We start from the raw sequence: 22,762 nt of genomic DNA, 5'->3' as shown, positions 1-22,762 counted from the left end.
GTCTGTACTTATCACCATACCAATATAATATATGAAGAAGCTCTCATGACAGATTTTTCAGATGAAAACCTATAGCTGCATGTGGATCAAAATAATGTCATAGGAATAGATTGCTATCAATGTTTTTATCTTGAAATTTACTAGTATGAGGGAGATGTCTCAGACTGCTGATAATGATAATACAACATTATCTGCAAAACACACCTGCCTGACCTATGGGAAGATGCACCAAACCTTGTGTAGGTAGAGAAATTGCTCATAGCAACCAATCAGTTTCCAGTTATCATTTTATAGACTGTAATAGATACATGATAGCCAGAAGCTTATTGGTTTTTATAATTAATATCTTCACTTGTCTTATTTAGAACATTTCATGCATCTCCCCATTTGAATATTAAAAATGCCAAATTTTTTTTTGAATATATAAAAAATGTCACCTAATATATAATTGCAATGTAAACAATGTCATACCATCGCTACATATTTCTCAATTACTTTTTCTTTATCCAGTAGTATCAGATGTGTAACCAATACTGTAAGTTGTCATAGTAACCAAAGCACAGAAGGTGCCCTCACCATGACCATGTCAGTACACACAGCCAGTGGCAATAACCATATAACATGCCACCATATTGCAGTTACATTGAATCATAGTAGGTCTCTAAACTGTATTTACATCAGATAATATTTTAATTTTAAAATGCTTATAACATTTCCCAGTGAAGGTCAGTATGAAGGTGTAAGTTACGTTTTGCAGATTAATATAAATATATATTTTTGTTTTCTCAGTATTGTATATTTAAACTATTGTAAAATGGATTTTTGTGCCTATTCTTAATATTCTTACCTTTATGGAACTTTCCTATTGTCTTGATCATGGCCAGTGAATTTGGATCTGTAAAATACAATAAAAAAATTAGATGGTAGGTATAAGAGGAGGATTCTTACAGGAAAGAAAAATAAGAAAAAGAGAGAGAAAGAGAGAAAGTGGAAGGAGATAGGGAGGTAGAGAGAGGGAGAGAGAGAGAATGCAGCAAAGGAGAATGTGAGATGTAAATAATATAATTACAATAAAGTCATGAGTAAGAAATAGGCGAAAAGAATAAAAGAGAAGAAAGTGACTAGAAATGGAAAAGTAAATATATGTAAATGAAAATGAAATAAAGAAACTTACCAAAATCATTTATTTCATCCCAGGAAATCTAAAAGGAAATACATTTTGGTTTAAGCTCACGTTGCCATTTGTGTTACTCACTGGTCTCACCTGGTGGTGTTAAATTTTTAAAAAACTTCATCCCAAGTGGCATAATTCTATAGTCAAAAGATATGAAGTTCCCAGATCATGGCCACTGGACTCTTTATCTTTCACTCTCACTATGCAATCAGTCACTGCACTCCCCAAGGAGACGTTAGAATTGGAAGTGCACTGAGATATACAGTATATCACTGTGATCTTCCTCCTGCAGTCACTGGTTGCTGAACATTGTGACTGATAGTTGTAAGGGAGAAAAACAAAAGAGGAATGTTGTATGATCTTTGTCTTCTATATCTCCTCTAGTCCCACCGCCACTCTGCACACTTCTTACAAAGTGAATGTATGAAGAAGTGACCACAAACAATGAATATTAGTACCATACATTCACCTATAATCCCACATAAGGTAACGTTTGTTTTATAAATATATATATCCATACATTCACCTATAATCCCACATAAGGTAACGTTTGTTTTATAAATATATATATCCATACATTCACCTATAATCCCACATAAGGTACCATTGTATTATATATATTCACTCAGTATCTCACCTGTCTTGATAGGTCCAAAGGTAGACTGGTCACTGAGTTCATGATACAGAGTAAAAGAAACAAGGAGAAGATTTTATCCATCTTGTTCATCTGTTGATCTCCTTGTTGTTCTGTTTGTCTCTGTATTGTATTATATAGAACCTCTCTGGCTGTATGGTAACCTCCTTCTCTGGAGCATCTTATATATTGGTCCAGGAGAACATCTAACCAACCATGAGGCAGAATGATGGATTACAGAATGACGTGAAGAGATGCCTGGGGTCAGTACATGGCTGTTCTAGATATGTAATTATCTTTACATGTGACTACATGGGAATTATCATAATGAGTTTCTGCTGATTATTTATAGTCACAGTCAAGTATAAATTCTCCACATTAAAATGTTAATAAAATATTGTACTGTATTTTCTGACTGAAATCATAATCTGCATTCAGCAGGCTTTAAGACTTGGTGTGTCTCTGTTTCCTTCTAGAATTGTTCAGCCCTATTCACCCTATACAATGGATGGGAAATTGACAACAATAGAGTATTTCAGAATATTTCAGGAAATGATGTACCTTCCATAAGACAGCACCATTATCCAACTTCTGTATAATATAAAAGAAGAACCGAAACCTACCGGACTTCACTACCCAAGCCCGGATCGGAGCCCGGCTCTGGCTTTCCCGCCTGACTCAGAAACCAGAACGAGGCAAAATGTCATCATCCCGCTGTCGGATTCTCACAAGTTTTGGATTCCATATAAAGAGCCACGCGTCGCCGCCATTTTCACTCCGGCATTGGAGAGTGTAGCGAGAGGACGTGTCTCCGTCCTCAGTGTCTGTGTGGGAGGGAAAGTGGGGGGGGCAATTCCAGTGCTGTCTTGTGCTGCTCAGTCCAGTGTAGTGTCTTATGCTGCATCAATCCATGCACAGTGGTGGTATCCTCTGCTGCCATATGTCCAGTGTAGCTGTATAAGTCCAGTCCAGTGGTGATGTGTTGCCCATCATCAGTACAGTGGTAGTGTCTTGTGCTGCATCAGTCCGGTCACAGTGGTGGTGTCCTCTGCTGCCATATCTCCAGTGCTGCTGTATAAATCCAGTCCAGTGGTGCTGTGTTGTGCTGCATCAGTCCAGTGGTGGTGTCTTGTGCTGCATCAGTCCAGTCACAGTGGTGGTGTCCTCTGCTGCCATATTTCCAGTGCTGCTGTATAAGTCCAGTCCAGTGCTGTGGTGTCCCTGTGCTGCTGTATAAGTCCAGTGGTCCTGCAATATATGTCCAGGGATACTGCCGTACATGTCCAGTGATAATGCCGTATACAGTATGTCCAGCGGTACTGCTGTATAAATCCAGTGATACTGCCGTATATGTCCATTGGTACTGCCATATAATACCAGTGATACTGAATTATGGCCCTCATTCCGAGTTGTTCGCTCGCAAGCTGCTTTTAGCAGCATTGCACACGCTAAGCCGCCGCCTACTGGGAGTGAATCTTAGCTTAGCAAAATTGGGAACGAAAGATTCTCAAAATTGCGAATAGACAGTTCTTAGCAGTTTCTGAGTAGCTCGAGACTTACTCTGCCACTGCGATCAGTTCAGTCAGTTTAGTTCCTGGTTTGACGTCACAAACACACCCAGCGTTCGCCCAGACACTCCCCCGTTTCTTCAGCCACTCCCGCGTTTTTCCCAGAAACTGCAGCGTTTTTTCGCACACACCCATAAAACGGGCAGTTTCCGCTCAGAAACACCCACTTCCTGTCAATCACACTACGATCACCAGAACGAAGAAAAAACCTTGTAATGTCGTGAGTAAAATACCTAACTTAATAGCAAATTTACTTGGCGCAGTCGCACTGCGGACATTGCGCATGCGCATTTAGCGACTAATCGCTCCGTTGCGAAAAAAAAATAAAAATAACGAGCAATCAACTCGGAATGACCACCTATATGTCCAGTGGAACTGCCGTATAAATCCAGTGGTACTGCCGTATAAATCTAGTCCAGTGATACTGCCATATATGTCCAGTGGTAATGCCGTATGATTCCAGTGGTACTGCCGTATAATTCCAGTAATACTGCCGTATAATTCCAGTGATACTGCCGTATAAATCCAGTGGTACTGGAGTATATGTCCAGTGATAATGCTGTATAAATACAGTCCAGTAGTACTGCCATATAATTCCAATGATACTGCCGTATTTGTCCAGTTGTAATGTTGTATAAATGCCGTATAAATCCAGTGGTACTGGCGTATAAATCCAGTCCAGTGAACCTGCCATATAAGTACAGTGGTATTGCCATGTAAATCCAGTGATCTTGCCACATATGTCCAGTGATACTGACGTATATGTCCAGCGGTACTACCGTATAAATTCAGTGATACTGCTGTATGTGTCCAGTGGTACTGCCATATTATTCCTGCGATACTGCCATATACGTCCAGTGGTACTACTGTATAAGTCCAGTGGTACTGCCGTATGATTCCAGTGGTACTGCCGTATAATTCCAGTGATAATGCTGTATAAGTCCAGTGGTACTGCTGTATAACTCTAGTGATACTGCCGTATAATTCCAGTGATACTGCCGTATATGTCCAGTGGTTCTGCCGTATAAATCCAGTGGAATTGGCATATAAATCCAGTCCAGTGATACTGTCGTATAAGTCCAGTGGTGGTGTCTTGTGCTGCATCAGTCCAGTCACAGTGGTGGTGTCCTCTGCTGCCATAAGTCCAGTGCTGCTGTATAAATCCAGTCCATTGCAGTGGTTCTGTGTTGTCCTGCATCAGTCCAGTGGTGGTGTCCATGTGCTGCTGTATAAGTACAGTGGTACTGCCGTATATGTCCAGTGATACTACCACATATGTCCAGTAGTACTGCCGTACATATGTCCAGCGGTACTGCCGTATAAATCCAGTGATACTGCTGTATATGTTAAGTGGTACTGCCATATAATTCCAGTTATACTGCCATATATATCCAGTGGTACTGCTGAATAAATCCAGTGGTACTGGTGTTTAAATCCAGTCCAGTGATACTGCCGTATATGTCCAGTGGTACTGCCGTATAAGTCCAGTGGTACTGACATATAATTCCAGTGGTACTGCCATATAATTCCAGTGATACTGCCAAAAAATGCCAGTGGTACTGGGGTATAAATCCAGTGGTACTGCTGTATAAGTCCAGTGGTACTGCCATATAAATCCAGTGGTACTAGCGTATAAATCCAGTCCAGTGATACTGCCATATAAGTCCAGTGGTACTGCCGTGTAAGTCCAGTGATACTGCCGTATATGTCCAGTGATAATGATGTACATGTCCAGCGGTACTACCATATATATCCAGTGATACTGCTGTACATGTCCAGTGGTACTGCCATATTATTTCTGTGATACTGCCATATATGTCCAGTGATTCTGCTGTATAAATCCAGTGGCACTGCCGTATAATTCCAGTGATACTGCCGTATATGTCCAGTGATACCGCCATACAAATACAGTCCAGTGGTACTTCCATAGAAGTCCAGTTTTTCTTCCATATAATTCCAGCGGTACTGCCATATAAATCCAGTGATACTGCCGTATATATCCGGTGGTACTGCCATATTATTCCTGTGACACTGCCATATACGTCCAGTGGTACTGCCATATAATTCCAGTAATACTGCCGCATAATTCCAGTGATACTGACATATAAGTCCAGTGGTACTGGAGTATATGTCCAGTGATAATGCTGTATAAATACAGTCCAGTGGTACTGCCATATAATTCCAATGATACTGCCGTGTTTGTCAAGTTGTACTGTTGTATAAGTCCAGTGGTACTGGCGTATAAATCCAGTGGTACTGGCGTATAAATCCAGTACAGTGATACTGCCATATAAGTACAGTGGTATTGCCATGTAAATCCAGTGATACTGCCACATATGTCCAGTGATACTAACGTATATGTCCAGCGGTGCTACCATATAAATTCAGTGATACAGCTGTATATGTCCAGTGGTACTGCCATATTATTCCTGTGATACTGCTATATACGTCCAGTGGTACTACTGTATAAGTCCAGTGGTACTGCCGTATGATTCCAGTGGTACTGCCATATAATTCCAGTGATACTGCTGTATAAGTCCAGTGGAACTGCCGTATAATTCCAGTGGTACTGCCGTGTAACTCTAGTGATACTGCCATATAATTCCAGTGATACTGCTGTATATGTCCAGTGGTACTGCTGTATAAATCCAGTGGAATTGGCGTATAAATCCAGTCCAATGATACTGTCGTATAAGTCCAGTGGTGGTGTCTTGTGCTGCATCAGTCCAGTCACAGTGGTGGTGTCCTCTGCTGCCATAAGTCCAGTGCTGCTGTATAAATTCAGTCCATTGCAGTGGTGCTGTGTTGTCCTGCATCAGTCCAGTGGTGGTGTCCATGTGCTGCTGTATAAGTGCAGTGGTAAAGCTGTATATGTCCAGTGATACTATCACATATGTCCAGTATTACTGCTGTACATTTGTCCAGCGGTACTGCTGTATAAATCCAGTGATACTGCCGTATATGTCGAGTGGTACTGCCATATAATTCCAGTTATACTGCCATATATATCCAGTGGTACTGCTGAATAAATCCAGTGGTACTGGTGTTTAAATCCAGTCCAGTGATACTGCCGTATATGTCCAGTGGTACTGCCGTATAAATCCAGTGGTACTGACATATAATTCCAGTGGTACTGCCGTATAATTCCAGTGATACTGCCATATAATGCCAGTGGTACTGGCGTATAAATCCAGTGGTGCTGCTGTATAAGTCCAGTGGTACTGCCATATAACTCCAGTGGTACTAGCGTATAAATCCAGTCCAGTGATACTGCCATATAAGTCCAGTGATACTGCCGTGTAAGTCCAGTGATACTGCCGTATATGTCCAGTGATAATGATGTATATGTCCAGCGGTACTGCCATATATATCCAGTGATACTGCTGTATATGTCCAGTGGTACTGCCATATTATTTCTGTGATACTGCCATATATGTCCAGTGATTCTGCTGTATAAGTCCAGTGGTACTGCCGTATAATTCCAGTGATACTGCCGTATATGTCCAGTGATACCGCCGTATAAATACAGTCCAGTGGTACTGCCATAGAAGTCCAGTTTTTCAGCCATATAATTCCAGCGGTACTGCCGTATAAATCCAGTGATACTGCCGTATATGTCCGGTGGTACTGCCATGTAATTCCAGTGATACTGAATTATATGTCCAGTGGAGCTTCTGTATAAATCCAGTGGTACTGCCATATAAATCTAGTAATACTGCCGTATAAGTCCAGTGGTACTGGAGTATGAGTCCAGTAATACTGCTGTATAAATACAGTCCAGTGGTACTGCCATATAATTCCAGTGATACTGCCATATTTGTTCAGTGGTACTGCCGTATACGTCCATTTGTACTGCCGTATAAATCCAGTGGTACTGGCATGTAAATACAGTCCAGTGATACTGCCATATAAATCCAGTGTTTTGCCATGTAAATCTAGTGATACTGCAGTATATGTCCAGTGATACTACTATATATGTCCAGTGGTACTGCCATATTATTCCTGTGATACTGCCATATATGTCCAGTGATACTGCTGTATATGTCCAGTGGTACTGCCATATTATTCCTGTGATACTGCCATATATGTCCAGTGGTACTACTGTATAAATCCAGTGGTCCTGCCATATGATTCCAGTGGTACTGCCGTAAAATTCCTGTGATACTGCTGTATATGTCCAGTGGTACTGCCGTATAAGTCCATTGGTACTGCCATATAACTCCTGTGATACTGCTATATAATTCTAGTGACAATGCTGTATATGCACAGTGGTACTGCCGTATAAGTCCAGTGGTACTGCCGTATAAATCCAGTGGTATTGGTGTATAAATCCAGTCCAGTGATACTGCCGTATAAGTCCAGTGGTAGTGTCTTGTGCTGCATCAGTCCAGTCACAGTAGTGGTGTCCTCTGCTGCCATAAGTCCAGTACATTGCAGTGATGCTGTGTTATCCTGCATCACTATATTGGTGGTGTCCATTTGCTGCTGTATAATCGAGTGGTACTGTGGTATACGTCTAGTGATAATACCGTATATGTCCAGTGATACTGCCGTATAATTCCAGTGGTACTGCTGTATAATTCCAGTGGTACTGCCGTATAATTCCAGTAATACTGCCATATAATTCCAGTGGTACTGGCGTATAAATCCAGAGATACTGCCGTATAAATACAGTCCAGTGGTACTGCCATATAAATACAGTGGTACTGCCATATAATTCCAATGATACTGCCATATAATTCCAGAGATACTGCCGGGTTTGTCCATTGGTGCTGCTGTATAAATCCGGTGGTACTGCAATATAAATCCAGTGGTACTGGTGTATAAATCCAGTCCAGTGATACTGCCATATAAGTCCAGTGGTACTGCCATGTAAGTCCATTGATACTGCTGTATACAGTATGTCTAGGGATACTGACGTATATGTCCAGCGGTACTGCCATATAAATCCAGTGATACTGCTGTATATGTTCAGTGGTACTGCCATATTATTTCTGTGATACTGCCATATATGTCCAGTGGTACTGCTGTATAAGTCCAGTGGTAGTGCCATATGATTCCAGTGGTACTGCTGTATAATTCCAGTGATACTGCCGTGTACTTCCAGTGGTACTGGCATATATGTCCAGAGATACTGCCATAAAAATACAGTCCAGTGGTACTGCAGTATAAATCCAGTGGTACTTCCATATAATGCAAGGGATACTGCCATATAATTCCAGTGATACTGCCATATATGTCCAGTGGTACTGCCGTATAAGTTCAGTGGTACTGCCGTATAAGTTCAGTGGTACTGCCGTATAAGTTCAGTGGTACTGCCGTATAAATCTAGTAGTACTGGCATATAAATCCAGTCCAGTGATACTGTCGTATAAATCCAGTGGTACTGCCATATAATTTCAGTGATACTGCCGTATATATGTCCAGTGGTACTGCCGTATTAGTCCAATGGTACTGACGTATAAATACAGTGATACTGGCATATAAATCCTGTCCAGGTATGCTGCCATATAAGTTCAGTGGTGCTGTCCTGTGCTGTATAATATTTACTCCAAATAAAGGGGTTATTAATATTTAATCCAAACAATTTTTACAGGTTTGCCCTTTGTAGTGTAGAGGTACCCTCTCCTTTGCTGCATTTTATTATATAACTCAAGAAAAATAATGGAGAAGAAAAATTTGGAGGATAAAATAGGGAAAGATCATGAACCACTTCCTCCTACTGCTGTTGTTGCTGCTGCTGGGAGTCAATCGTCATCCCAGAGGGAAAGTCGGAAGACCACTTCTACTACTTCAAGGAAGCAAATGACTGCCCAACAGTCCTTTGTGAGGAAGATGAAATATGACAGCAGTCATCCTTTTGCAAAGTGGATAACTGAGGCCTTGACAGCTATATTGGTGTTAGATGTGCATCTGGTATCCGCCATTAGTGCAATGGGACTGCAGTGCCAACCCCAAATGGACCAGGTGTTTGTTCTGCACACATGTGTCGCTTAGCTTAGTAATACAGCTACCTAATTGCACCTCTTTTACTTCTTTCCATGATGTGCTGCATGGGGATTATTTTTTTTAAGTGCCTGTCTGCCACTGCAGTGCCACTCCTGGATGGGCCAGGTGTTTGTGCCGAACACTTGTGTCGCTTAGCCAAGTCATATAACTACCTCATTGCATCTGTTTTACTTCTTTGCATGATGTGCTGTTTGGGGACTCATTTTTTTAAGTGCTATCATGTCTGCCACTGCAGTGCCACTCCTAGATGGACCAGGTGTTTGTGCCGCACACTTGTGTCACTTAGCTTAGTCATACAACTGCCTCATTGCACCTCTTTTACTTCTTTGCATGATGTGCTGTTTGGGGATTATTTTTATTTAAGTGCCATTCTGTCTGCCACTGCAATGCTACTCCTAGATGGGCTAGGTGTTTGTGCCGCACACTTGAGATGCATAGCTTAGTCACACAGCTACCTCATTGCTCCTCTTTTACTTCTTTGCAATATGTACTGTTTGGGAACTATTTTTTTTAAGTGCCATCCTGTCTGCCACTGCAGTGCCACTCCTAGATGGGCCAGATGCTTGTGCCGCCCACTTGTGTCGCTTAGCTTATTCATACAGCCACCTCGGTGCAACCTTTTGGCCTTAGAACAATATTGTGAGGTGTTCAGAATAGACTGGAAATGAGTAAAAATTAATGTCATTGAGTTTAATAATACTGTAAGATGAACATTACCCCCAGATTTTGTGATTTTAGCTGTTTTTATCAAAAATCATCCAGATCCAAAACCAAAACCAAAACTCGAAAGGGCGGTTTTGGCAAAACCAATCCAGATCCAAAACACAAGCATGGAACCAGAACCAAAACCAAAACATGAAAAGCGCCTGCAGCACATCTCTAATATAAAATGCTTCAAAATGTTTATGAATTCAGCACCTAGTAAAATACTGATTTACCCTAAATTATCTATTCAGTTTTTAATAATGCAGCAGCTGTAGCCACAGCATATAATGTGTAGAATCTTTGTCAGGATTCTTCTTAACTGGTATCCCGTCATACCAGATCTGTGGTATTTTCTATTCATTAATTGCATGTTTCACCTGTGCTGAGAAGTGTTCTACTGTATTGATTTAAAATGTTCTTAATGAAAGCAGAGTGTTCCGCACTGCCCTGTTAATTTCTATTCTAGTGAATATCACATACCAATATTTCTGGCCAATTTGTGCTTTAAAAAATATAATTTTTCAGGAGCCGTTATTACTAGGAACACTGTGTTGTTTGCGTTTTAGGCACTGTCCTTTAAAAAATATAACAATATTTTACGGTACCATTAAAGTGAACCATTACCTTTTTTATCCCTAGACTATATATAATTTCAGCACACTATGCAATATTGTTTATTACTTGTCACAAAATAGTATACTCATTACTCTACTGTGTTAGAGGATGCTGCACCCCAAAAAGCCCACTTTGTTTGATTAATTCCAGTTATATAAAAAAATAGCAAAAGAAAATTACTTTTTTTTCCTGTTGTCTAAATCAAAACAAAACTGTATTTTGTCATTGCATTTTAAAATTATAATGTGTATTTATTTATTGGGTATTCAGACGAGTGATGCAGTGTATATTACTTTTCTTTGTGCAGTGGCGTTGTCCATCATCTACACCCCAAAACAACTCTCAAGAGTAAAAACTAATTTCTAAGCTGGTGTCAAAAATAAAACCAGTAATGGATCAGTCGATAGAAGAGCAGGAGCAGCAACACAGTACTAGTGCTGTGACTGCAGACCTTTTCCAAGTGACCAACTGGTGGTGAAGTCAACTCAGCACACTACAGTGAAACAACATTAATTTGACATCTGGTCAAGCCTAAAAGAATTTCCCAAAATGATTGACACCTCTAACATGACAATCTGATACAATAACCATCAATAGAATGGTGAAGGATTATTTTAATGACAATGTACAAATTAGCATGTCAGAAAGTCCCTTTAAATATTTACAGGATAAAATATCAATTTGGAGCCATTTGTGCAGTAGCTTTGCTTTACTTAAGTTGCCCACCCTCCATTGTGTTCTATTGTCCCCTATACTCAGACTCTCTGGTGCACCTCATAAATGTAGTGATCTTATATGGCTTAAATGTTATCATTGTTCTTGATTTCCAAACACCCGGAATCAAGTCCCATGTTGTGTATTTGTATTTTTTTATGACACAATAACATTATTCTTAAACTGGTAAAATCTATTCTAATTTTACATACAACAGACATGTGTTAGTACAGAAGACCAAAGTAAAGAAAAATCTTTTGCAAATGACTAGGTTTGAGAATTAGACTTACAATACCTATGGAAACTCCCTGTAATGGTTTGCTGATGATTTTAATGTGCACATGGCAAGTGAAACCCCCAAAACATTGACACATGTCACGTGAAGCACAATACCTTCCACCTTCCAAAGTCAAGATTATGGTCACTTAAGTCAGATAATGTAATACTCAACAACAATAGTTCAGGAGTTGTGGTTAGTACGCCATCGGTGATGATATTATTGAACAAGTTTGAGGTAGATGATTCCATAAAGTAAACTGAGGTTAGCGTTGACAGAATAGAGCCTATGGATTTTAAAGGTATCCCTATATTTTTGCCATTGACTCCTGAAAGGAGATTTGAGTGATGATTGTGGTCCACAGATCACTATCCTTGGTGTAACAAGCTGGTGGCTACTGGATTTGGAGTCAGTACAGAGAGGAAAGGACATCTTACATTGAGATAACAATCCAAAACTGAAGAGAAGTCAGAGCAAAAGAGTATTAGAAATCAGAAATTGTAGCTGAGGAAAATGGAACAGAATCAGGATCCAGATAGGAGAATCAAAGCACAACAATGTTTAAAACCAGAAGTAATCAATTGCAGGGATTAATAGTAACCAAAATGTAGGTTCAGAAATGTTAGACATACTTGATGTTTAAAGTAGAGATGTGTGCTGACCCCAGTGTTTTGGTTGTGGATTTAGGGTGTAATTTATTCCTGATCTCAGGGCTGCATTTTTTGCTGCCCTTCGATCAGATAGTCACCACCTACAGGAGGAGGGGAAAATGTTGTGCAGTGTGAGTTTGCTTCATGAGCAGAGCTGCACAAATATCAGTTTGTGCAGTCTCTGCTCAGCCCAGGACTTACTCAGCCGCTGCGATGTGATAGTGCTGATCGGGCCAGAGCTGACGTCAGACACCCTCCTTCAAAATGCCAGATCCCACCTGCGTTTTTCAGTACACTCCTGTAAAACGGTCAGTTGCCATGCACAAATGGCCTCTTCCTGTCAATCACCTTGTGATCGCCTGTGCAATTGCTTTTTTCGCACCATCCCATCGTTAGCCACCAATGCCCGTTGCAGTCGTCCGACACGCCAGCGCATTGCAGTGCATATGTATGCACAGTTCGGATCTGATTGCCCGCTGTGCGAAAATGGACAGCAGCAATCAGGTCTGAATTCTAATTCATCATCGTGGTTTTTTTGTTGTTGTTGTTTTGGATCTGGATTTAAAAAAATAAAGATAAAATCAGCTAAAATCATGTAATCTGGGCTGGTTTTTGTCCCTACAGTGTTAATAACTTCAATATCTTCCAGTCACTTCCAGTGAATTTTGACCACCTCACAAGTTTGTTCACCAATATTGGCCAAAAGGCTGACCAGCTAAACTAAGCAACAGAGCAGCAGCACAAACACACAGCAGTTTAAAAGAATATACTGTAGCACGTACACAGTATAAAACATTGTGGCACAGCAATGGCAGACAGGATGCCAATTTAATAAACGATACGGGGTATACTTACTAAAGGTCGATTTTGATCGATTTCAGATCGATTAAAATCATTCTTGATCGAACTTGGGCTTCTAGGGTTAAAACACACATTTACAGTACTAACAGATTATTGTTTATATTAATTTCTAAATGTAGTAAATGTGCGTTGTATCCAATTAAGCCCAACTTCAATCAAGATCAACATTAACTGATCTGAAATCGATCAAAATTCACTTTTAGTACATACAGCCATATAATACCATAGAAAGAATGCCTTCTTTAATCAAGAAGAGGCCCAAAGGCAGTAAAGGGAAATGGAAGTGGAGAATATAGTGGAAGGCAGGTAAAGTATTTATTTATTTATTGATTGATTGATTGATTGATTGGCTAACTGATTGATTAAAAAATTTTTTTTTTATGATGTTGCCTTGCGAAAGTCAGAAGACTCATTTTGCTGCAACTGAGAAAAGACCATAAAAGATTACAACATTAGTCCCCACTTCTAACATTGGGGGTAATTCTGAGTTGATCGCAGCAGGAATTTTGTTAGCAGTTGGGCAAAACCATGTGCACTGCAGGGGAGGCAGATTTAACATGTGCAGAGAGAGTTAGATTTGGGTGTGGTGTGTTCAATCTGAAATCTAATTTGCAGTGTAAAAATAAAGCAGCCAGTATTTACCCAGCACAGAAACAAAATAACCCACCCAAATCTAACTCTTTCTGCACGTTATATCTGCAGTGCACATGGTTTTGCCCAACTGCTAACAAAATTCCTGCTGCGATCAACTTGGAATTACCCCCATAGTATTAGGATTTTTGTTAGTAGATTATTGTATATGTGGTTGTCCCAGACCTGCTGCTGTTAAATTGCGCGTTTTTGTATTTTGTACGTTTTTATATTGTTTTTTTCAGTATTTATCCTCAATTGTCTACAGTATGTGACAAATGTGTTTATCTATTGTTTATTATACACTGATGTCTTCTCATTCTCCAGTGTTTGTAATTTGGGTGGAAATTCAAAAATCCAAAAATAAGCACGATTTTAAAAAAGAATGACACAATGACACACACCTGTAAGCGCCTTCCTGACTAGGATGATACTTCTTGGTCCCATCAGTAGCTGTGTGTAGCTGCGTCTATGCCTTTCTCTTAATATAGTGGTACTTGGAGTAAATGTCATCATAGTGAATATCAGGTGTCTACTGCCATTGTACATAGGCACAGTAATTTATTATTTATTTTTACTATTTGTTAATATTTTCTTTTATTTTCCATTTGTCTTAATGGTATTTCTTATTGAGAAAGGTCATTTTGTGAGAGAATATTGTTATGATTTCTGAAGCTTAGCCTAGAACAGATTTTCTTTTTGCAAAAATTGAAGTCTATAAAAAAAAATCAACTGTGGTAAAAGTTTAGGCGTATCTTTATCTCGGAATATGTACAGTCACATCAACAGCCATTATTTTAGATATAGCAATTTAAGTATATAAGTAATTCTTTCACACTGCATTTTACCATGGTAGAAACCTTTAGCAAAATTGCAGTGTAACATTTGTAATCAGTAATTTTGTTGCACCTGTTATTATTATTTGAAGATGATGTGTAGAGACTGTAATAACACTGTGCTAATTGGTTTCAAGCTCTTTACAAATTAGTTGTGCTTCATAAATAACTGACATTGTGTGAAACTATAAAATCAATTTTTTAACAAAAGAATGTTAAGACATTTTTATGTTTTAAAAACCAAGTCCGTTCCTACACAATGTTAACTGGATTAATTAAAGAATGCATTGAGGACACCATTAATCCTGACCAAGTCCCCAACTTCATTTGCTGAAATGCTGCCCCAACCTTGTAATGAACCTCCACAATGTTTCACTGTTGCCTGCAGACACTCATTATTGTACCGCTCTCCAGCCCTTTGGAAAACAAAATGCCTTCTGTTACAGACAAAAATTTAAAGTTTTAACTCATCAGTCCACGGTACCTGCTGCCATTTTTATGCACACCAGTTCCTATGTTTTCTTGCATAGTTGAGTCACTTGGAATTTTTTTTCCATGTCAAAGGTATGGCTTTTGGCAACATTTCTTTCATGAAGACCACTTCTGGCCAGACTTCACCAAACAGTACATGGGTGTATCTGGGTCCCACTGTTTCTGCCAGAGGTATGTATGTTCCCCCCTCTCCATAAACCTAACCCTCCATTCTGCAGCCTAACCATAACCTCCCCCTTAGTGCCTAAACCCCCCTCCTCCCTGTGGTGGCTAAACCTAACCCCCCCTTCCCCACAAACTAGCACTAACCCGTACCCATAAGTGCCTAAACCCAACCCCCCAGGTTGTGTCTAAATCTAACCATCCCCTCAGCCCTAACCCACCCACTATACTTACAGTCAGAATGCCCACTCCTTACCATGATAGGATTAAAGCATGTCATTTAGATGATTGCCAGGATTCCGGTGTTGGTATTCCGACTGCTTAACCACATTATATATATATATATATATATATATACATATATATATATACATATGTATATCTATATATATACAAACAGAGAACCCAGCACTCACCAAATTAAACTCACTTATCCTCAACAATTCAATAAATAAATGATGGGGGTTTAGTTGGTGGATTGGCCAATGCACGGAAGCCTGTATACCGATTCAAGGTACCCCACCTTCATACAGGTCCTACACTATCACAGAGTCTTAATATATGTATATCTATATATATATATATATATAATAATTAATATAATTATACACATATACACACATATATATTAGAGATGAGCACAAACCGAACGTCATCATCCCGCTGTCTGATTCTCACGGGGTTTGGATTACATAAAAACAGACGTGCGTCACTGCCCCTTTCACTCTGGACATGGAGAGTGAGGGAGACAGACCTCTGTCTCTCTCTGTGGGTGGTGGTGTTGGGTGGGGTCAGTGTGTCCTCTGTAGGGGTGCTGCTCTTGTTACTGTGGTGTCCCTGTGCTGCTAGAGGTGCTGTCCTGGCTGTCACTGGTGTCTCATGTGCTGTTAGGGATGCTGCAGCTGTACATGGGTGTTGCTGTCCTGGCTGTTACTGTGTTGTACAGGAGGCAAGGGCACTGTCCTCCTATATGAAATTAACATAAAGGGGAGCTTGCCCTGTCTTGTAAGCTGTAAACATTCTGGGGTGCTGTTGTCAAAATAAATGTACACTGGCCCTGTCTTGTATGCTGCAAATTTTCAGGAGTGCAGTAAAATAAATGTACACTGGCCCTGTCTTGTGTGCTGCAAAAAAATTCTGGGGTGCAGTAAAATAAATGTATACTGGCCCTGTCTTTTATGCTGCAAAAATTCAGGGGTGCAGTAAAATAAATGTACACTGGCCCTGTTTTCTATTCTGAAAAAAATTCAGGGGTGCAGTAAAATAAATGTACACTGGCCCTGTTGTGTATGCTGCTAAAATTCTGGGGTGCTGTGAAATAAATGTGCACTGGCCCTGTCTTGTATGCTGTAATAATTCTCGGGTGCAGTGAAAATAAATGTACACTTACCTTGTCTTGTATGCTGAAAAATTATGGGGTGCTATGGTTAATATAAACATACACTGGCCCTGTATTGTATGCTGTAAAAATTCTGGGTTGCAGTGAAATACATGTACACTGGCCCTGTCTTGTGTGCAGCAAAAATTCTGGGGTGCAGTAAAATAAATGTACACTGGCCCTGTCTTGGATGCAGTAAAAATTCTGGGCTGCATTAAAACAAATGTACACTGGCCCTGTTTTGTATGCAGTACAAATTCTGGGGTGCAATGAAACAAATGTTCACTTGCCCTGTCTTGTATGCTTAAACATTTCTGGGGTACAGTGAAATAAATGTACACTGGCCCTGTCTTGTATGCTGTAATAATACTGGGGTGCAGTAAAATAAATGTTCACAGGTCCTGTCTTGTATGATGCAAAAATTCTGTGTTGCAATGAAATAAATGTACACTAGCCCTGTCTTGTATGCTGTAATAATTCTAGGGTGCAGTGAAAATCAGTGTACACTGGCCCTGTCTTGTATGCTGTTAAAATTCTCTGGTGATGTTGTTAAAATAAAAGTACCCTTGCCCTGTCTTGTATGCAGTAAACATTCTGGTGTGCAGTGAAATAAATGTACATTTGCCCTTTCTTGTATGCTGAAAAATTTATGGGGTGCAGTGAAATAAATGTAAACTGTCCCTGTCTTGTATGCTCAAATAAATCTGGGGTGCAGTAAAATAAATGTGCACTGGCCCTGTCTTATATTCTGCAAAAATTCTGGGGGCTTTGACATAAATGTACACTGGCCCTGTATTTTATGCTGTAAAAATGGGTGCAGTGAAATAAATTTACATTTGCCAAGTCTTTTATGCTGAAAAATGTATGGGGTGCAGTGAAATAAATGTAAACTGGTCCTGTATGCTGTAAAAATACAGGGGTGCTGCTGTTAAAATAAAAGTACATGGGTCCTGTATGCTGTATAAATACATGGGTGCTGTTGTTAAAATAAAAGAACACTGATCCTGTATGCTGTTAAAATAAAGGGGTGCTGTTGTTAAAATAAAAGTACACTGGTCCTGTATGCTGTAAAAATACAGCGGTGTTGTTAAAATAAAAGTACACTGGTCCTGTATGCTGTAAAAATACAGGGGTGCTGTTGTTAAAATAAAAGTACACTGGTCCTGTATGCTGTAAAAATACAGTGGTGCAGTGAAATAAATGTACACTGGCCGTGTCTTGTATGCTGTAAAATTAGAGGGGTATTATGAAAATACAGGGGTGCTTACACTGTTCACAGTTGCGATGTCTAGGCCTGACCTTCACAACATTGTATGGAAAGAGGAGGTTCCTACCACCATTTGCAAGCCCTCAGCAAGTGCTTGCCTGGGCAAAATACCAAAAAAGCCACCTCTTCGGTGTGGAATTATTTCTCCACAAATCCGGTCAACAGGTGTTAAGCCATCTGTTGCCTTTGACAATCCATAATAAGTAGGGGTAAGACTGTTAACCACCTAGGAACATCCTCCCTTACACGTCACCAGCAGCGCATTCATCATGTCATTGTCAAGTTCAGAAACTTTGGGTAATAGCGTAAGCAGTCCACTGACACCTAAATGATGTGGTTTTGTTTGAATATTATTTCTCTGTGAAAATAAGGATGTAAACACTGAAGTGGATGGGAATCTGAGGATGAGGACGACATCTTGCCATTGTAGAGCCAGTTTGTGCAAGGAGAGATTAATTGCTTCTTTTTTGGTGGGGGCCCAAACAAACCGATCATTTCAGCCACAATCATGTGGCAGACCCTGTCACTGAAATTATTGGTTTGTTAAAGTGTACATGTCCTGTTTATACAACATAAGAGTACGTGGGAGGGCCAAAGGACAATTCCATCTTGCACGTCTTTTCTTTGCCACATCATTCCAGGGGTGCTGCCCTATATGGGGTGCTGCCCCTCTACCCTATAAGTCCAGGGGTACTGCCCCACTGCTGGATTCATTCCAGGGGTGCTGTTGCCTGTCTGCTTTGCTGTGTAATTCTCCAGGGGTGCTGTCTATGTTGTATAAGCCCTGGGGTGCTGACGTATAATTCCAGGGGTGCTGCTGTCTTTGATCCTATGTTTAAATGAAAGCCTAGAGCAGATATGAAACAAGCTTCAACATCACAAACAGATTTGTGAAAACATAGCCCAAGGTGAAAATGGAAATTGCTATATTGACGTGTTTTTAAATAAAGTGGCCAAAGTCAGTGTGACTCAGAAGAGACTGAATCATAATCCAGCGCAACTGCCAGAGAGGTAAAAGTGATATTTTCTGCCGGAGCATTAGAGAGAGGTTCTTCTCAATTATTGCATATTAGGAGCTCACTCAAAGTAATGGCTCCAATTAGTCAATCTTAATTTTTATTTATTATTGATGTTCCACATTTTGGGATTATTTATTTAGAAGTTTCGCATTTGTTGTACAGGGATCTTCTGTTCCTAAGGGCTGCGTAGGGTTATCGCAATGGCTGCATAGGGTTATCGCGGTGTTAGAAGAATAGAGTTTCAGTGATCAGCTTTCCATTGCACTGCAGCACTAGATGGGCCAGGAGTTCCTGTGAGGTACAAACAGTTACTGAATAAGGCCCAGTATGGAGCCTCATGGTGGCTTACAGCCAGGAAGATGTTTGGCTTGCCATGATGATGCATGTTGTGGGCACAGAGGTTAGCACTGCTTCCTTCCACAGTCCTACTTATAGTATGAAATGAGTTTTGACTGTAGAATGGTAAATTCCACTAAGGCAGGGGTTCAATAACAAAATAATTCACTGCACAGACGTGCTTAGTACTTTACCTAACCCCCCCCCCCCCCCCAACTCAACTTGCCCCATCCAGGGCTGCTGTGGGGGCTCAGGAGAGTCTGCTAAACCATCTAAGGGGTCGCTTTATTTAAAAATAAAATATGAGGGGAAAAAAAAAGACACAGGTATGCTTACATGCGTGTAACTGGGACACACAGATATGCTCGTGTGTGTAACTGGGAGCTACAAAAATAAGGCACCTGCCACAAAATATGTAAATAAAAATGCAATAAAAAATGGAAAAAATGAAACCCATGAGATTTTCACAAAATAAGTCTCCAGACTCTGTGGAGAGAAAAATATCCAATCTTGATCCTGTGGTATACACCAGATTATTTGCATACCAGCATTAAATCCGAGATTATTTTAATCCCTGAATTTGAAGAAGGGGGTACAATATTGGAGGCTTTTGCCCCTAGTTTTTCAGTTTGTCCAGTACAGTAATGTGGTATTTAATAATGATATATTTGCTTGGTTAAAGTCTTTTCTGTTCCACACCAATATAGGAGCGGAAGTGAAAGCCTGTGTGTTGTTCCTGATTGCGTATGCCTCTCTAATTTTTAATCACCTTCTTGACACTGTCCTCTTCCTCTTCTCATAATGTGAAAAGTCATCAAATATGGAGGTGGTATGTTTGTAGCTAGCTATGATTCGGATAACTTTTACCAGGGGGACCACCTGGTGTGGCTAGCCCCAACAGAGGTTTGGCTAACCATTAGAGAGTTCATAGTCTGTGCCCCTTAATAAATATATAGTAAATACTGCTAGTACATGCATAATAATGTACAAGATTAATAATAGCAATGCACTGTAGAAAATATACCATAGTCCAGTGCATTATAAGGTAACATGTATATTGTATAATTCAAGTGCACAGTCTGGAACCTGATCCTTAAAGGGGGAGGTGGGCCCCCAGGCACTGGGTCCAACTGTGCCCTTGTGGGCCAGTCCAACCCTGGGGCCAGGTGTTTGTGCCGCCCACTTGTGTCACTTAGCTTAGTCATCCAGCTATAACAGTGCAAAGTTTTGGCCTAAAAACAATATTGTGAGGTGTGAGGTGTTTAGAATAGACTGGGATTGAGTGGAAATGAATGTTATTGAGGGTAATAATACTGTAGGATCAAAATTGCCCGCAAATTCTGTGATTTTAGCTGTTTTTATATTTTTTTTCTAAAAATCATCACAGTGGGGCAAAAAAGTATTTGGACAGCCACCAATTGTGCAAGTTGACCCACTTAAAAAGATGAGAGAGGTCTGTAATTTCCATCATAGGTACACTTCAACTGTGAGAGACAGAATCTGTAAAATAAAAAAAAAACAGGATTTCACATTGTATGATTTCTAAATAATTTTCTTGTATATTCTTGTGGAAAATAAATATTTGGACACCTATCAAGCAGCAAGATTTCTGGCTCTCACAGACCTGTTACTTCTTTAAGAAGCTCTTCTATCCTCCACTTGTTACCTGTATTAATGGCACCTGTTTGAACTGGTTATCTGTATAAAAGACACCTGTCCCCACCCTCAAACAGTCAGACTGCTACCTCTCCACCATGGCCAAGACCAGAGAGCTGTCTAAGGACACCAGGGACAACATTGTAGAGCTGCACAAGTCTGGGGTGAGCTACTCGACAATAGGCAAGCAGCCAACTGTTGGCGCAATTATTAAAACATTTTAGAAATAGAAGATCACTGACAATCTCCCTCGACCTGGGGCTCCATGCAAGATCTCATCTCGTGGGGTATCAATGATCTTGAGAATGGTGAGGAATCAGCCCAGTACTACACAGGGGGACCTGGTCAATGACCTCAAGAGAGATGGGACCACAGTCACAAAGGTTACCATTAGTAACACACTACGTTGTCATGGATTGAAATCCTGCAGCACCTGAAAGGTCCCCCTGCTTAAGCCAGCACATCTACAGGTCCGTCTAAAGTTTGCCAGTGACCATCTGGATGACCCGGAGGAGGATTGGGAGAATGTAATGTGGTCAGATGAGAGCAAAATCAAACTTTTTGGTAAAAACCTCCTTCCCTCAGTAAGAGCATTGAAGATGGAACATGGCTGGGTTTTCCAGCATGACAATGACCCCAAACACAGCGCCCAGGCAACTAAGGAGTGGCTCCGTAAGAAGCATTTCAAGGACCTGGAGTGGCCTAGCCAGTCTCCAGACCTCAACCCAATAGAAAATCTGTGGAGGGAGTTAAAAGTCCGTGTTGCCCGGTGACAGCCCCAAAACATGACAGATCTAGAGAAGATCTGCATGGAAGAGTGGGCCAAAATACCTGCTACAGTGTGGGCAAACCTGGTCAAGAACTTCAGGAAATGTTTGACCTCTGTAATTGCCACACGAGGTTATATTACAAAGTATTGAGTTAAACTTTTTGATTGTCCAAATATTTATTTTCCGCAAGAATATACAAGTAAATTGTTTAAAAATCATGCAATGTGATTTCCTGTTTTTTCCCCCTCAGATTCTGTCTCTCACAGTTGAAGTGTACCTATGATGGAAATTACAGACCGCTCTCATCTTTTTAAGTGGGTCAACTTGCACAATCGGTGGCTGTCCAAATACTTTTTTGCCCCACTGTAGCAGCCAAAGTCCTGCACATCCAGTGAGCCTTGTAGAACCTGCGCCGGTGCCCTCACTGGTAATAGTAAATAAAGATTCCAGAGGTGCGGCACTCAAGCTTATTTTAGAAGAAACGCAGTGAAGTAGTCCTAAGCTTTCAACGTTTCAATTTATCAGTCAAATTGTCATCAGGAAATAAAATATAACAAAATCACATACCTTTATATACAAACAGCATTAAGAAACCTGAAGATGCCGATCGGGAAAGCCGCCCGCACCAGAATGCGTGACCGGTACTGACGTCATTCACGGCCGACCTAGGTTGGCCGTAATGACTACAGCAGAAAGCCATCACCATAGTAGCCATAACACGTAATGAAAAGCATTGTATAGTGATGTGCACATATAATAATCATCATATTAATGATTAGGAGGGAGGGTTAAGGGATCATTTGGGGAAGGTAAGTGTACCTACTTTCCCCTGTCAGGATTCTGATCATCGGGATGCCGCAGTCTGTATTCCAACTGCTGGCATTCCAACCGCCAGCATTCTCTAACCAATCCAGTAAACATTGTGTAGGAACGGACTTGGCTTTTAAAATATAAAAATGTCTTAACATTCTTTTGTTCAAAAATTGATTTTATAGTTTCACACAATGGG

At 40.4% G+C, this 22,762-nt stretch overlaps 1 protein-coding gene across 3 annotated transcripts in view; it reads left to right on the top strand.

Annotated features, from left to right (window-relative positions):
• Nucleotides 1-22,762, top strand: part of LOC134981041 (embryonic protein UVS.2-like) — a 56,148-nt gene that overhangs the window by 7,176 nt on the left and 26,210 nt on the right. The window lies entirely within an intron of this gene.

The sequence above is a fragment of the Pseudophryne corroboree genome, chromosome 12, assembly GCF_028390025.1.
Source record: "Pseudophryne corroboree isolate aPseCor3 chromosome 12, aPseCor3.hap2, whole genome shotgun sequence".
NCBI classification, from domain to species: Eukaryota; Metazoa; Chordata; class Amphibia; order Anura; family Myobatrachidae; genus Pseudophryne; species Pseudophryne corroboree.
This window is presented reverse-complemented; position numbering and strand designations above follow the sequence as displayed.